Source organism: Bombina bombina, chromosome 4 (genome assembly GCF_027579735.1).
Source record: "Bombina bombina isolate aBomBom1 chromosome 4, aBomBom1.pri, whole genome shotgun sequence".
NCBI lineage: Eukaryota > Metazoa > Chordata > Amphibia > Anura > Bombinatoridae > Bombina > Bombina bombina.
The window spans coordinates 757645132-757661968 of NC_069502.1; the positions used below are offsets into that span (position 1 = coordinate 757645132).

Sequence of the window (16837 nt, forward strand, 5' to 3'; positions counted from 1 at the left end):
AGAGAATTTAGCTAAAGGCTTCATTTGCCCTTCCTCCTCTCCTGCTTGGGCTGGGTTCTTTTTTGTCTGGAAAAAGGATGGTGGTCTGAGACCCTGTATCGACTACAGAGCCCTAAACAACATAACGATCAAGAATCGTTATCCTATTCCCTTGATCACTGAATTATCTGATTTGCTCCAAAATGCTTGCTACTTTACAAAATTAGATCTTTATGGGGCGTACAATCTCATTCTTATCTTCCCAGGACATGAGTGGAAGACTGCCTTCAACATGAGATCAGGGCATTATCAGTACCTCGTAATGCCTTTTGGGCTGTGCAATGCCACTGCTGTCTTTCAAGCATTCCTCAATAATGTCTTCCGTGACCTCCTTAATCGTACTGTCATCGTCTATCTTGATAACATCCTCATATTCTCCACCACCCTAGAAGAGCATCATGAGCATGTGCTTCTTCGTCTCAGAAACAATTCTCTGGTAGCCAAATTGGAGAAATGTGAATTCGATCAAGTCCGGATTCAGTTCCTTGGATATACAGTATAATCTCAAAAGAAGGTTTTGCCATGAATCCCACTAAGCTAACAGCAGTTCCGGAATAGTATCAGCCCACCACATTGAAGGAGTTACAGAGATTCTTGGGACTTTCCAACTATTATCACAAGTTTATAAAGAATTTCTCCAAAATTTTGCTCCATTCACTGAGCTGACTAAATGAAACAGAGACTGTAAGAATTGGCCTCCAGTAGCTGTGGACGATTTATCTAATCTGAAAATGGCTTTTTGTACTGCTCCTGTGCTACATCATCCTGATCCTGATTTACAGTTAACCTTAGAGGTTGATGCCTCTGAATTAAGAGCTGGCGCAGTCTTAACCCAAAGAGAACTTCAACCTCCAAATTGCATCCTGTGGTCTTTTTCTCTAAGTGGTTCTCTCCTGCAGAGAGGAAATACGACTTGGGAAATCGTGAACTCCTGGCCATCAAGATGGCTCTTACTGAATGGCATCACTGGCTAGAGGGTACTACCAACCCCATTCAGATACTCACAGATCACAAGGACCTGACTTACTTAGAGACTGCCCATAGACTCAATTCTCGACAGGCCAGGTGGGCCTTATTCTTTTCCCATTTTAACTTTATAGTATCTTACCTTCCTGGGGCAAAGAATAAAAAGGCTAATGCCCTTTCCCATCAGTTTCCTCAGTCTAATGACTCTTCTAAAGCTCCTATCAAGCACATCATTCCTCCCTCCTGTGTGGTTGCTCAGCTTAACACCTCTCTTCTTCAAAGACTGCAACGTGCCCAGTCAAGAAAACCTTCTGAAGCCCCTGCGGCTCCTGAGATCCTTTATGTTCCTCCTAACCTGTGCTCTCCTGGGCTCATGACAGAAAGCTATCTGGTCATCCTGGTTTGAAAACAACCTTTAAACTCCTTTCCCAACACATGTGGTGGCCTACCATGAAGTTGGACTCTCAAGATTATGTGAAGGCTTGTCAGACTTGTGCTGTTAATAAGACTCCCCGTTCCTTACCTCATGGCCTACTTCAACCATTGTCCATACCTAAACAACCATGGACACATATAGCCATGAATTTTGTTGCAGACCTCCCTCCTTCTGACCATCATACAGTCATCTGGGTTGTGGTGGATCGGTTCTCCAAACTGGCTCATTTTGTACCTTTACCTAAGTTACCTACAGCCCATGAATCGTTGACTCTTTTCCTGTTACACGTGGTATGACTCCATGGTATACCTATAAATATCATCTCTGACAGAGGACCTCAATTTGTTTCTACCTTTTGGAGAAGTTTTGCAAATTGCTTGGAACCACTGTTTTTTTGTCCTCTGGTTATCACCCACAGACGGAGAGAACCAACCAGGATCTTGAAGCTTATCTCAGAACATATTTCAATTGACAGCATACTAATTGGTGTGGGTTGTTACCCCTAGCTGAACTGGCAAAGAACACTCTTTGGCATTCTTTTCTACGATGCTCTCCTTTCCAGGCTGCAGCTGGTTATCAACCTTGTGTTTTTCCTCTTTATCCTCAGTCTACAGGAGTCCCTGCTGCAGAATGTCACTTCACTGATCTCACTACCCATTGGCAACAAATATGCTCCCAGTTACAAACAACTGTCTCCAGATACAAGAGGTTTGCCAATCCTCATCGAGCTAACATTCGTGCCTTTTCTACAGGTGATCGTGTCTAGGTCTCAACCTGACATATCTGCTTACGACAACCTTGTCACAAATTAGGGCCTTGGTATATTGGTCCTTATAAAGTCCTCAGAGTGGCCTTGCCTAAAACCTTGCACTTTCACCCAGTCTTTCACATATCCTTGCTCAAACCCTACATCATGAATACCAACAGTTCAAATAGTACATCACTTAACCCGAATGCAGGTGCACGTAGACTAGGAGACTGCCAACTCCCAAATCTATACTCACATAAACGGTTTATCCACAGCACCGTAGTTCAATATTCTCTATTTAAAGCATATAAAACAGCAAGTTAATGCGACGTTTTGGGGACAGACCCCTTATTCATGCATAGGATAAAACAAACCGATCAGCTTTCTTTTAAAGTTTCATATTTGGCGCCACTCTGTTAATTTCTTAAACAATAGCTCCACCAAGTGGATAATTTTCATATTGTCTTATGACATCTTAACCTTACAGAGTAGGGATATTACATATTTTTACAAAGCTTGTGCATACAAAAAAGTTAATTATAACATAATTAAAACATTGTATCATATATACAGACAACCACATCCTATTTACAAGAACACTGAAAGATCATAATCTTTATTTAACCCCTTTGGTACTAATTTATCTAATTTATTGATTTATTGATAATATGAAAATTATCCACTAGGTGGAGCTATTGTTTAAGAAATTAACAGAGTGGCGCCAAATATGAAACTTTAAAAGACAGCTGATCAGTTTGTTTTAACCTATGCGTTAATAAGGGGTCTGTCCCCGAAACGTCGCATTAACTTGCTATTTTATATGCTTTAAATAAAGAATATTCAACTAAGGTGCTGTGGATAAACCGTTCTTGTGACCTACATCATGAATAGGTATACTCAACTCAGATGTCCTCCTACTCCACTCCTGATTCATGGCGAACCAGAGTATGAGGTTGCCAAAATCCTGGACTCCAGAATCAAGCGCAGGCAACTCAATACCTTGTGCACTGGAAGGGCTACTCTGTGGCGGAGCGTTCCTGGGTCCCTACCCATTATGTGCATGCTCCATCTTTGGTCTCCAGGTTCCATGCTGCTCACCCTTTGGAGCTGACTCTTGTTCCCAGAGGGAATCCTTGAGTGGGGGGCTATGTCACGCCGCGCCGCTCCTTTCTTCTCCGTTGTGCCGCTCTGTTGCTATGGCTGTTGCCATGGATGCAGCGGATGCTGTGAGCATGCGGTAATGACGTCATTGCTGCACATCATTTCCTCTCTGTTGCTGGTTTGATCCTCAGAGTCTTTTTGGCACAAATCGGCGCCTATGTAAGTACCTGCCTAACTTTTACACACTGCCCAAGTATAGGACTTACTCTGTGTGCTCCTGGGTGCTATTTTCTACTGTTGCTTGATTACCTTATCGTTGCTGAACTTTGCCTGTCTGACCACTCTGCTGTTTAATCCCTGAACTGCTGGATACCTTGTTGCTGAACTTTGTCTGTCTGAGCACTCTGCTGTTTAACCCCTGACCTGCTGGATTGCCTTACTTTTGCCGAACCTTGCCTGTCTCTTACCTCTCTGCTGTTTTATTCCTGTACTGCTGATTTTAAGGACTGCCCTGTTTTCTGTGAGTACTACTTACCTCATTTTATACCTCTCATTCTGTTCTGGGATATTTCCTTATACTTCACTTGATTCTGAGATAAGAAGACTACTGGCCAAGTTTAGTCTGATAGGGAAATATCCCATAAGCGTTACAAGCATGGCACGGCCCCATACGGAATGCATACACTAAGTGGTACATAGTTATGGCCTGGCAACACGGCAATGCCGGCAACCTAGCACGCCTTGCATCAACAAGTAACCCAGCAGGAGAGGCTCAGGAGACTGCCAAGGGTGCGGCAGAGACCGCAAAGCAGCCGAACGGCCTCAACAGCTTAGAGGCATCGGAACACCTTGATCCCGCCCATACAAGTCATCTGGTTAATTTCACTTTATTTTAGCTAGGTAAGCTATTAAATAGTTAATAACTATTTAATAGCTATTGTACCTAGTTAAAATAAATTGAAAGTTGCCTGTAAAATAAAAATAAATCCTAACATAGCTACAATATAATTATTATTTATATTGTAGCTATATTAGGGTTTATTTTAAAGGTAAGTATTTAGTTTTAAATAGGATTAATTTAGTTAATAAGAGAAATATTATTTAGATTTATTTAATTAATATTTAAGTTAGGGGGTGTTAGGGTTAGTGTTAGACTTAGGTTTAGGGGTTAATAATTTTATTACAGTGGCGGCGGTGTAGTGGGGGCAGGATAGGGGTTAATAAATTTATTATAGGTGGCGACGGTGTAGGGGGGGCAGGATAGGGGTTAATAAATTTAATATAGGTTGCGGCGGGGTCCGGGAGCGGCGGTTTAGGGGTTAATACATATATTATAGTTGCGGCGGGGTCAGGGAGCGGCGGTTTAGGGGTTAAACTATTTAATTTAGTTGCGGCGAGGTGCGGGATCAGCAGGATAGGGGTTAATAACTTTATTATAGGTGGCGGCGGTATAGGGGGGGCAGGATAGGGGTTACTAGGTATAATGTAGGTTGCGGCGGTGTCCGGGAGCGGCGGTTTAGGGGTTAATACATTTATAAGAGTTGCGGCGGGGTCTAGGAGCGGCGGTTTAGGGGTTAATAACTTTATTGAGTTGCGGGGGGCTCCGGGGGCGCCGGTATAGGGGGTAGAACAGTGTAGTTTAGTGTGGGTGCTTAGTGACAGGCTAGCAATAAAGCTGTCAAAAAGCCGAAGAGCAGCGAGATCGGATGAGTGATAACTCTCACAGTCCGCTGCTCATCGCCCCGTACTTGGTGCGCGGCTTTTTGACAGATTTTTTGATAACTTAGGCAAATTTTTGCAGGTCCGCGGCGGCGATGTGAGACGAGCTTAGGCGGGCGTATTGGGCCGGCGAAGGCAGGAAAAGTAGACGCGTTGATAACTACCCCCCATTGTGTAAATGTTTTGAATGCCCCAAGGGGCGCTGGACATTTCTCATCACCCGAACTTCTATAGCTGCATTCCATTTTACCATGGAAAAAAGAGGAGTCAAAGACATTCTCAGCAATGAAAAGCACAAATACTTGTAACCATGCACAAAATATTACTATGATTGTAAACACTGTACAACCAAGTTGATTATCATTGTATTGTTGCATCTTGTAAAATAAAGATTTACAATTTTTTTTAAAAAAGGGTTTCATATCCCTTTAATATATATACATATATATTTAATCTATATACAGCTATATAGATGAAAACCTATTTATAAATACTTAGAACATATTCCCCTATGTGCAGAACATTGGAATGTGAAATATGCACAGTAAATACACAGTATAACACTTTATTAATGTGCATAAATATGATTTTACTTGTTTTCATCTACTTATTGTGATGGTAAATTTCAGACTATAAGAATGTTGCAAGGAAAAATATATACTTTTTCAAGTAAAACCACATAATTATTATTATTTTTTAAAGTGTATATATATTTTATAATAAAAGATTTATAATTGGCATTGTCTATTCCTCCACCGCCATTGATTTCTTCTTGGCTGGGCTGTGATGTATATAGCAGTCACATCCACTCTCTACATAGGCTTTCTAAGGGGCTGGACTTTAAGATAGTCATATGACACACACATTGATTGGATGTTCACTGGAATTGCCATAAAAAAAAAAAGAGTTCATCCAAGTTGGCCGGCATAGCATTGCAATAGAACTATTACTATATGCACTAATTTAACCCTTTCATAGATGGATTAAAAACAAAATACACATATACTTTTTTAATGGAAAAGATTAAATATATGGCAGTTGATTAGTTAAGGTTTACCATCACTTTAATCATAAGTGTGGTGAGGACAGAGCCTGGTGACTCACTGCCTATGATATGCCCGAGAAACACGTATATGAACCCAATAGAGTTAGCTTAAATTTAAATTTTCTCTTACATTAATCAAATCGACCATACAATTTTAAACAACTTTCCAATTTACTTCTTTTATCTAATTTACTTTGTTCTCCTGGTATCCTTTATTTAAAAGCATACCTAGGTAGGCTCAAGAGCTGATTGGTGGCTGCACATATAAGCATCTAGCCATTGGCTGACCAATGTTCAGATAGCTCCCAGTAATGCATTGCTGCTCCTTCAATAAAGGATACCAAAAAATGAAGCAAAATGTTAACAGAAGTAAATTGAAACGTTTAAAATTGTGTGCTCTATCTGAATAACCAAATTAAAAATTGGGTTTCATGTCAGTTTATAATATTCAAAGTGACATATGGCAGCACTGTCTTTCCATTCAAAAGTGACATGAAAAAGGGTGTATAGCCTGAGAAGTTGCCTACCAACTGCATTATTTTGGGACATCAGTGTTACAATTTGAGTTCTGTACCATACTTTAAATAATGCTATTAATAATATTATTAAAATTAATATTTATAATTCAAGATTTGTTATCCTAAATTACACAATTACAGTAAGTTCCTTTACAACAAAAGCCTAGGGACAAGATCATTAGTCTCCAATATATTTATAGTTCCTTTTGCTGAAGATATAAAATGGTACAAATACAATGTGTAACACTGCAGCGCTGACACAAGTCAACTACAAACTTTACAACCATGATAATAATATATACAGTGTGTGTGACAATTCACAGACTATACAAAGTGCAATAAAAAAGCATGGTTTTGCAACATTAAAACAGCAAATATTACTGTACGGTGTCACAAAACGCATCAAAAATACATTACAAAGTACACTTACAATCATAATAAAACTATCTAATAAAAATTATTCAAATAAAATATTGCACGCAAAAGTTTTAAGGGCCCAAAGATAGAAAAAAAGGCAGACAAAGGGCTTTAACGTTGAGATACATACATATACGTCTCTAAAGTATATGTATATATATATATATATATATATATATATATATATATATATATATATATATATATGTTGACATATATATATATATATATGTGTATATATGTATTTAAAGACATATATACACATATAAACACATAAATACATATGTACATGTTAAAAGGACATACTTTTATATGCCTTAGAATTAGCAGCACTTCTGAATATACACTAAGAGTGTGTAAAACAGAATTGTTCCGCATGGATTTACTGTAAAGTGAGCGTTGTGATTTATACTGCAGTACGCAGCTTGATTTTTTGTTGTTTTCTACATAGATGATAAATACAGATAGATAGATATATAGATAGATAATATATGTAGATAAAGATTGATAGACAGAGATAGATAGATAGATAGATACAGATAGATAGATAGATAGATAGATAGATAGATAGATAGATAGATAGATAGAAAGAAAGAAATATAGATAGATAGGTAAAGATTGATAGACAGTGATAGATAGATAGATAGATAGATGATAGATAGATAGATAGATAGATAGAAATATAGATAGATAAAGATTGATAGACAGTGATAGATACATGAAAGATAGATTTTAGTTATCCATTTGACATATAAAGCTCTACATTTTAGTAAACATGTGCCACTATCCTTCCAAACATCCAAACTATGCCAAGTGCTTTAAATTCAATGATGAACGCTCCTGACAATCAGCTCACATCTGTCAGACTTTGCAGACTTGTTACAACACTCTCAGGAGGAAAACAACCCACTTTTAACAACATTCACTCTAATTTGATCAGATACCAATTATTGCAGGATACAAGCTCTCTGATCTAATTACTAACTGGAGGTTCAGAGCAACTTCTGAGAGATGAGGAACATGCCCTCAGATTCTCATCTAGTACCCAACACAATACCAATCTTATTTTCTTTTCCGTAGCAGTTAATAGGGAATTATTTGGTTCAGAAAATTGTCAGCAAGGCAGCAAACAATTTAAATATGTTGCATTATCTGAGGCAGTTGACAGAATTTCCGGGATGTATGCTTATTCTGTATCTGCATGGATATTTATTAACATCTGAAATGTACAAATCAGGGAACAGACAATTAGAATAAATCTCCTAGGAGAAATGAATAGGTATTAGGAGCTGAGAAATACCAGGGAACGTCATGTCTGTATATGTAATGTCTAGATAATATATACAAAGGTATTGTGTAGACCAAATGAGGTCAAGTCTTATAGAGATAGAGTTTTCTTAAAGCATTTTTAGTTTAAAACATATTCTGTTTTTTTTTTTTTTTTTTTTTTTTGGGGGGGGGCATAATACACAATTTCTATCCAAAATCACAAACATTTTGTATTGCTTCCCTCAATATTATCTGATTGGTGCTTCAGCAGCAGAATAGTATTTTATTTCACCAAAGACTATTGTTTTTGGACGAGCACCCAGTAGCCTCTTGCCATCATAAATCAGGCTGTATAGTTGTTTCAGAAGAAAAGCAGCTGCGGCAGAAATGCATCCATTCTATTAGGAATTACTATTGCACATTTTGTCTTCCTCTACTGTAAAATGATAACATTATTTCTAACTTGAATAATGTTCTTGTTGAATAATTTTTCAGTCTTGGCCACAGGTGAAGGTTGATGTCAATAGAGTACTTACTGTCTGCCTCTTTGTCTTCTAGCAGCTGCACTGTGTTTGACAACTCTGGTCACATTCTCCTGGTGCTGTCAATCACCAGGAACATGACCGGTGCTGATTGGCTCTCCGCCACAGAGGCAGCAGTGAAAGCTGCTTCAAATGGAGACTTAGTGTCTGCACTGAGCTTCCAACCACCAATGGGTAGCGCTGGCGACTCATAGCCAATCCCGTAAGCATGTCTCGCAATAGAGAGACAAGGAGTATAGAAAGTTACCAGCACTTGCGTTAAGTTATGAAAACCTTTTATTGGAAACACATAAAAATGAGCGACGTTTCGGGGAATAGCCCCTTAGTTATGTTGTATGCACATACAGCATGACTAAGGGGCTATTCCCCAAAACGTTGCTCATTTTTATGTGTTTCCAATAAAAAGTTTTCATAACTTAATGCAAGTGCTGGTGACTTTCTATACTCCTTGACAGTCCTGCTCACTGCCTCTCTCCATAGCTTAACATGGACAATTTTTTTTGTTAAAAATTTATTTTAGAATGATTATTAAAGCTTTGTCTTTGCCCATATGACAGGCACTACTTCAGCTGCCTCCTCTGAATGCACGTCCCTGACTTTTATATATAGCTAAATATGTGTACATATGTATTTATCTGTTTTTATGTGTATATATGTGTCTGTAATACATATATACACATATAAATACAGATGTACATATATATATGTGTATATATATATATATATATATATATATACACACATACATATTTTGACATGTATATGTATGTAACTCTCTCTTAAAGCCCTTTGCCTGCCTTTCTTTACCCTAACACCTGAGATCTCATATCTTTGAGCCTTTGGGGCCTATTTATTGTGAGCGGGACATGATACAATGTAGCGTATTATGTCCGCTGCACATCGATAAATGCCGACAGCATATGCTGTCGGCATTTATCATTGCACAAGCAATTCACCAGAACTGCTTGTGATCTCATATCTTTGAGCCTTTGGGGCCTATTTATTGTGAGCGTACATGATACAATGTAGTGTATTATGTCCGCTGCATACGCTATCGACATTTATCATTGCACAAGCAATTCACCAGAACTGCTTGTGCAATACTGCCCCCTGGAGATTCACGGCCAATCAGCCGCTAGCAGGGGGTGTCAATCAACCGATCGTATTCTTTAGACCGCTGCTTCATAACTTTTGTTTCCGGCGAGCCGAAACAAGGGACATCAAGCTCCATTCGGAGTTTGATAATTCGGCCCCTTTATATTATAACTTTTGTTTGCAATATTTTTTTAAATATTTTTTTATTCGATAATGTTATTATGAGTGTAACTGTACTTTAAAATGCATTTTGATGTGTTTTGTGACACTTTTTTGTTTTGCAAAACAGTTAACCTGAGCTCTTAAGTTGCCATAATCATTCTAGGGTAAATTGCAATTGTGCTGAAGCAATCGCATTTTACTTTCAACTCGTAATACCAGCAGTAAGCCCAACGAGCATATCGGAGAAATGCCATACATACAATGAACAGAAGTCAATACCATGTATACCCAGTCTTTAAGGGAGTAAACCTCAGAATAAAAAGTCTTTGACGCATTAAATATATCAAACATTTTGGAGAAGTATGTGTTACATAGGAGTGGAGGTTCAGAGACTAAGCAAGATGGAGAACAGAGAACAGACTACGCTTGCATACTTGACGGTGAAAGTATTAATTTGTCTTTTAATTTTCCCTATGGGCCTTGCACCCAGACTTGTCTGGGATTAACTGCCTGTGACTCTGGGGACAGCACAGCTTCCTGTGAGTGCCATTGAGCACCCAGGGCTGAGCATGTTGCAGGGTCATGGGATGTGTATCCAGTCCAGTCTGAGAGTGCAGTCCCCTTCCGTGTTTTGTATATATCAGTATTTATATATTTCTAACTTTTATATTATCTACTAATTGCTGGGACTTTCAAGGAAATTTTATGATAAATCTTTTATTGCTGTTCTTAACTTCAGTGTTTTAGGCATATGAACTATATTTTATTTTTTAAAGATTTTTTAAAGGTTTATTGATTGATAAAAAATTATTTTCGTCTCTAATGTATGTGTAAATCAACACTAACATTGTGTTAACACTGGCAACTTTGGTCACCTAAGAGGTCCATTGTATATTGAACCATATTTATATTCATATTTATATTTGTCTATCAAAACAATCACTATCAGTGAAAAAAAATTGTATACACCAGTTTTTGCGCCAATCCACCTATATCTTGGATTTCTATAAAATTACCTTTTATTGTGTTTCTGGATTTGAGGGAACTCAGACAACACAATAAGTGGATTTTGGCAGCATATTTTAGGTATCTAGCACTTACTTCCCAGTGCCTGGGTCACACCTTCTTCCTTTTCCTTTAAATATATATATATTTAAATAAATATATATATATATATATATATATATATTCATATATATATATATATATATACATATATATATATATTCCTATATATATATATATATATATTCTCTGACGAAGTGAGCACAGACGCTTACAAAACGCGTAAAGGTCACGTGACGATCATTCGTGACGTCACTTCCGGGTCAGTCCGACCAGCCGCACAGCACTTTCACTTGTAGCACTACCAGCTACGAATCGCCAACCTACTAACCACAATCTTAAGCTAAGTATCTATTTTAAACTTCTTAACTATTTTAAGCTTAGATTTTACTAGTTTCGTTTTTAAAAATATTTTAAAAATAAAGAATTTGTTTTATCGACCCTAGCTCTAGAGTAACCTGACAACCCTCATCCCACATACGCTCCTTGTAAATTATACACAGAGCTCTCAGGGGGTTTCAGACACATATCTCTAAGATCGGTTGTTAAGGACAAAACAGTTAAAGCCTATTGTCATATAGGATTGGAGGTCTATTATCGGAAATAATAAACAGGATCGTTTTTCATAATCCACAGGTGAGCGGATTATTACCGCTTTTATAGCTAATTTGAATACCATTTTAACATAAGAAATATATATTTCTTTTTTCCCACAACATTTTTACACAACAAATTTCATATGTGTATACATATGCTGACATCTGTTTCTGGAAGCGCTAATAAGAACTCATATACGTATATATATATATATATATATATATATATATATATATATATATATATATATATATATATATATATATATAATCCAAAATAGAGAGCGCACTCCAAAGGACTTGCTTTGAATCCCACTTTAATGTGAACGTTTTCGAGCCTCAGGAGCTCGTCATCAAACATAATATTTACGCTTACACTTGCCGCCACCAAACCTTTATACACAACATGTCAGGACGTAACGTTCTACACAGTAGACACACCCCCTAGGGGTGTGTGCATCCGTGTCAGCGTAACATCCAAATTACCAATGAAATAAAGTGATCACCCTGTGTTAAAATCTTACTAGTGTAAAAATGTTGCAGTATACAACAGTATAAACAGATACACAAGACCGTCACGGCCGCAAGCAAGTCCAGTCATACCGACAACAAATTGGTTGTCAAGGAAGCTAGACTCAATATGAGTCTGTGGAATGTGACTCGCTCGCTTACATGTCAGCCAAATGTAAATGTTTAAAATAAGTTGATCAGAGGATAAATATCAATGAGGCAACAATGTAGGTATTATAAGACAAACTATGTCATAGTATGGTAAAAATATATCGACATAGAATTGGTAAAAATCATATAGAAGAAATATACTTGAAGATTGCAAGCTGTGTATATATCAATATCAGCTTACCATCTAAACTTTACACAAAACTAAGCTATCAATCGGATGGTAATCCCCTTCTGATATAAACAAATATAGCATTTTGTTGCGAAAACGATCGGATCGAAAGCAGACAGGAAACAGGTGTCAGGAGCTGTCATGGTAGAAAGTGAGACTAACCTATCCAGCAACAATATGGTTGCCTAGGGAACCGGACATAATATATGTCAATGCAGTATGTGTCAATCTCTAACCTATCAGCTCAGCACTAGTATAAAAATTCAAAATAAGAGGTCAACACTTAATCGGTACATCCCTGCTGGGATTAGTATATAAGAAATTTGGAGACAAAGTGATCATATCTAGGGTAAACTAGCATGAGTAATCAAAGGACTAATATTTCATATTTTAAGACTGTCATACGAGTTCTACCGATCCGGCTCCCACCTGTATGTCAGCTCAATATAATTGAATAAATAATATAAAGGACATCACTCCATAGAATACTTATACAAGATGTTACAACTTAGAAACAAAGTAATCAAAATGAAAAACAAATAAGAATAAAATGCAGTAAAATTAAAATAAAAGTAAACTGTCAAAACAACAGATATCGAAAACTGTCATTGGAGCGGTCTATATTGTATTTTAAAAGTCCAAATTGACCAAGCAATGAATTTGCTATCTGGTGAATAGAAACCTATGATAGAAAAGGACAACAGGGAGAGCTAACTGCTCTTATCCAATAGTGAAAAAGTAAAAGAACTGCCGCTGAATAGATAATGGATCTCATTTTTTTGGTATGAGGAAGATTTCCTAAAGAAACACTTGCCAATCTAGATGGACATTAAGACCCTTAGGTGTAATGGTGTCCAATATATAGGTCCATCTAGCTTCTTTCTGTAATAATAGCTTATTACGTTCTCCTCCCCTAAGCATTGGAGGGACATGGTCTATGATGGTATACTTTAATTCTGTGACTTTGTGTTGATATTCCAAGATGCCATTCTTAATTTTTAATACTGCAACATTTTTACACTAGTAAGATTGTAACACAGGGTGATCACTTTATTTCATTGGAAATTTGGATGTTACGCTGACACGGATGCACACACCCCTAGGGGGGGTGTCTACTGTGTAGAACTTGACGTCCTGACATGTTGTGTATAAAGGTTTGGTGGCAGCAAGTGTAAGCGCAAATATTCTGTTTGTCTGATGGCGAGCACCTGAGGCTCGAAAACGTTCACATTAAAGTGGGATTCAAATCAAGTCCTTTGGAGTGCGCTCTCTATTTTGGATTATATTTATATGCTCTGCAGCACCCAAGGCTTTGTTCTGTTACATCAGGAGTGCAACTGTATATTTCTATACAGTATATAGGTCTAGTAAAAACCCAGTGATCTTCCTGTTTTTTATAGTTTTGTGTTTTTACCAAATATGCGTGTAAACAACTTATAGGAATTTCCCATGTTATTCAATTAATTGACTATTTAATTCATTAATTAATCAAAATAAAACACAACAATATTGTTTATTTTTATGTGGCCGTCCTAATTCATCAAATCAAAGGAGATGATATATATATACGTGGAATTTCATACAAAGTAAACAAAAAAAACATCTAAGTTAAGTAAAGGGGAAAAAATTAATTGGAATGCGGGCCTATATATGGAAATAGGTAGATAAGATTGGCCAGTCACTTTAGTCTATGAATGCTTCCAATTTACTTATTTTACCTAATTTGCTTAGTTCTCTTGTTATTCTTTGTTAAAGTGATACCTAGATAGGTAGCATGCACAAGTCTGGAGCACTACATGACAGGGAATAGTGCTGCAATCTAGTGCTCTTGCAAAACTAAATATATATATTTCTGCAGACATTTGCACGCTCCTAGGCTTATCTCCCTGTTTTTCAACAAAGTATACCAAGAGAACAAAGAAATTTGATACTAGAAGTAAATTGTAAAGTTGTTTAAAATTGTGTGCTTTATCTGAATCACAAAATAAAAAATTGGGGTTTTATGTCCCTTTAAACTGTTTTGTTTCCCAAACAGTAGCATTTTTATGTGTAATCAGGTATTTAGAATTATTATGTTCTGCACTCGAAGATCTGAAATGAGAAAGAATCAGCTGGTGAAAGTGTAGTATTCTAGCACTTTACCTCTGTTTATTAAAGGGACAGTCAACACCAGAATTTTTGTTGTTTTAAAAGATAGTTAATCCCTTAATTACCAATTCCCCAGTTTTGCATAACCAACACAGTTATAATAATATATGTTTTACCCCTGTAAATACCTTGTATCTAAGCCTCAGCAGACTGCCCCTTTATTTCAGTTCTTTTGACAGACTTGCATTTTAGCCAATCAGAGCTGACTCCATGGTAAATTCACGTGCATGAGCTCAATGTTATCTATATGAAACACATAAACTAATGCCCTCTAGTGGTGAAAAACTGTCAAAATGCATTCAGATTAGAGGCGGCCTTCAAGGTCTAAGAAATTAGCATATGAAGCTCTTAGGTTTAGCTTTCAACTAAGAATATCAAGAGAACAAAGCAAAATTGGTGATAAAAGTAAATTGGAATGTTGTTTAAAATAACATGCTCTATTTGAATCATGAAAGTTTGTTTTGGACTTGACTGTCCTTTTAAGGAACTGTACATTTGTACATTTTGTAGCATCGGAAGCGCAACAAACTATTAACAAGAACAATAGTATACAACTAAATAAATAAAATAAATCTATACAAACCATTTATCACTTAAAGTTATAGTAAACTCTCCCCTTTTTAAAATCAGATCCTGAATGTTAGTGATATTTAAATGGAGTTTAATTCATTCGTTGTAACAAAGATGTTCTATAACTTATGTTTTAATATAGTTATAAAATTAAAATACCCCACATCCTGCCACCCACTTCAAAAGTCAATTTTTCTGTGAGCTAACCATTTGAATTGTTCTCCAATCATCACTCTCCCCATATGGCACTTTTGATGTAGCTAGAGCTGATATGAGAACAATTCAAACCTTTAACTCACAGAAAAATTGACTTATGAAGTAGAAGAGAGGGGAATTGAATTTCATATCTATATTAAAAAAGTATGTTTTAACGCAACTTCATTGCAACTGATGAATTAAACTCCATCTAAAATATCACTAGCATTCCGGATCTGTTTATAAAGGGCAGAGAGTACCATCACTTTTAGGGGCCTATTTATCAACTGTCGGGCGGACATGATCTGCTACAGCACCCGACATCGATAAATGCTGACAGCATACGCTGTCAACATTTATTATTGCACAAGCATTTGATGTGAAATGCTTGTGCTATACCGCCCCCTGCACATTCACGGCCAATAAGCCGCTAGCAGGGGCTGTCAATCATCCCAATTGTAGCCGATTGGGATGATTGCTGTCTGTCGCCTCAGAGGTGCCGGACGAGTTAAGGAGCAGCGGTCTTATGACCGCTGCTTCTTAACTCCTGATTCCGGAAAGCCTGAAGGCTCACGTGAAATAAGTAGCTTAAAGGGACACTGAACCCAAAATTTTTCTTTTGTAATTCAGAAAGAGCATGCAATTTTAAGCAACTTTCTAATTTACTCCTATTATCAATTTTTCTTCGCTCTCTTGCTATCTTTATTTGAAAAAGAAGGCATCTAAGCTTTTTTTGGGTTCAGTACTCTGGACAGCACTTTTTTTTATTGGTGGATGAATTTATCCATCAATCAGCAAGGACAACCCAGGTTTTTCACCAAAAATGGGCCGGCATCTAAACTTACATTCTTGCATTTCAAATAAAGATACCAAGAGAATGAAGAAAATTTTATAATAGGAATAAATTAGAAAGTTGCTTAAAATGTCATGCTCTATCTGAATCACAAAAGAAAATTTTTGGTTACAGTGTCCCTTTAACTGCTTCATAAATCGGCCCCTAAGTCTTTGTATTCAGTCATATATTTTAATATTCCGATGATTCATACAGTTAAAACTATTTAGGCTATAATCTAAGAAAGAATTAGTACAACTTTATTAAATTTATGGTAAAAAGATTTATATAGAAACAATATTTTTTTTTACAGTTATTTATTGAAGACAGGACTAGATAACATCTGAAGACTTGCTGGAAGAAACAATTATATAATTTAGATGATATGTAGGCTATAAAAATAAATGTGACAGTGACATTTTAACAGCAGGTGTAATGTCTCTTATCTGCACTGTTTAAAGCATATGATTAGTTCAAGCTGTTTCAGCTCCACTTGTGAGGTCGGCATCTGTTCATCAATTATA

General features: G+C 36.9%; 1 protein-coding gene across 1 annotated transcript in view; it reads left to right on the forward strand.

Annotated features, from left to right (window-relative positions):
* The window catches only part of LOC128656883 (ribosomal protein S6 kinase alpha-2), a 631966-nt gene that overhangs the window by 575616 nt on the left and 39513 nt on the right, over positions 1-16837 (forward strand). The window lies entirely within an intron of this gene.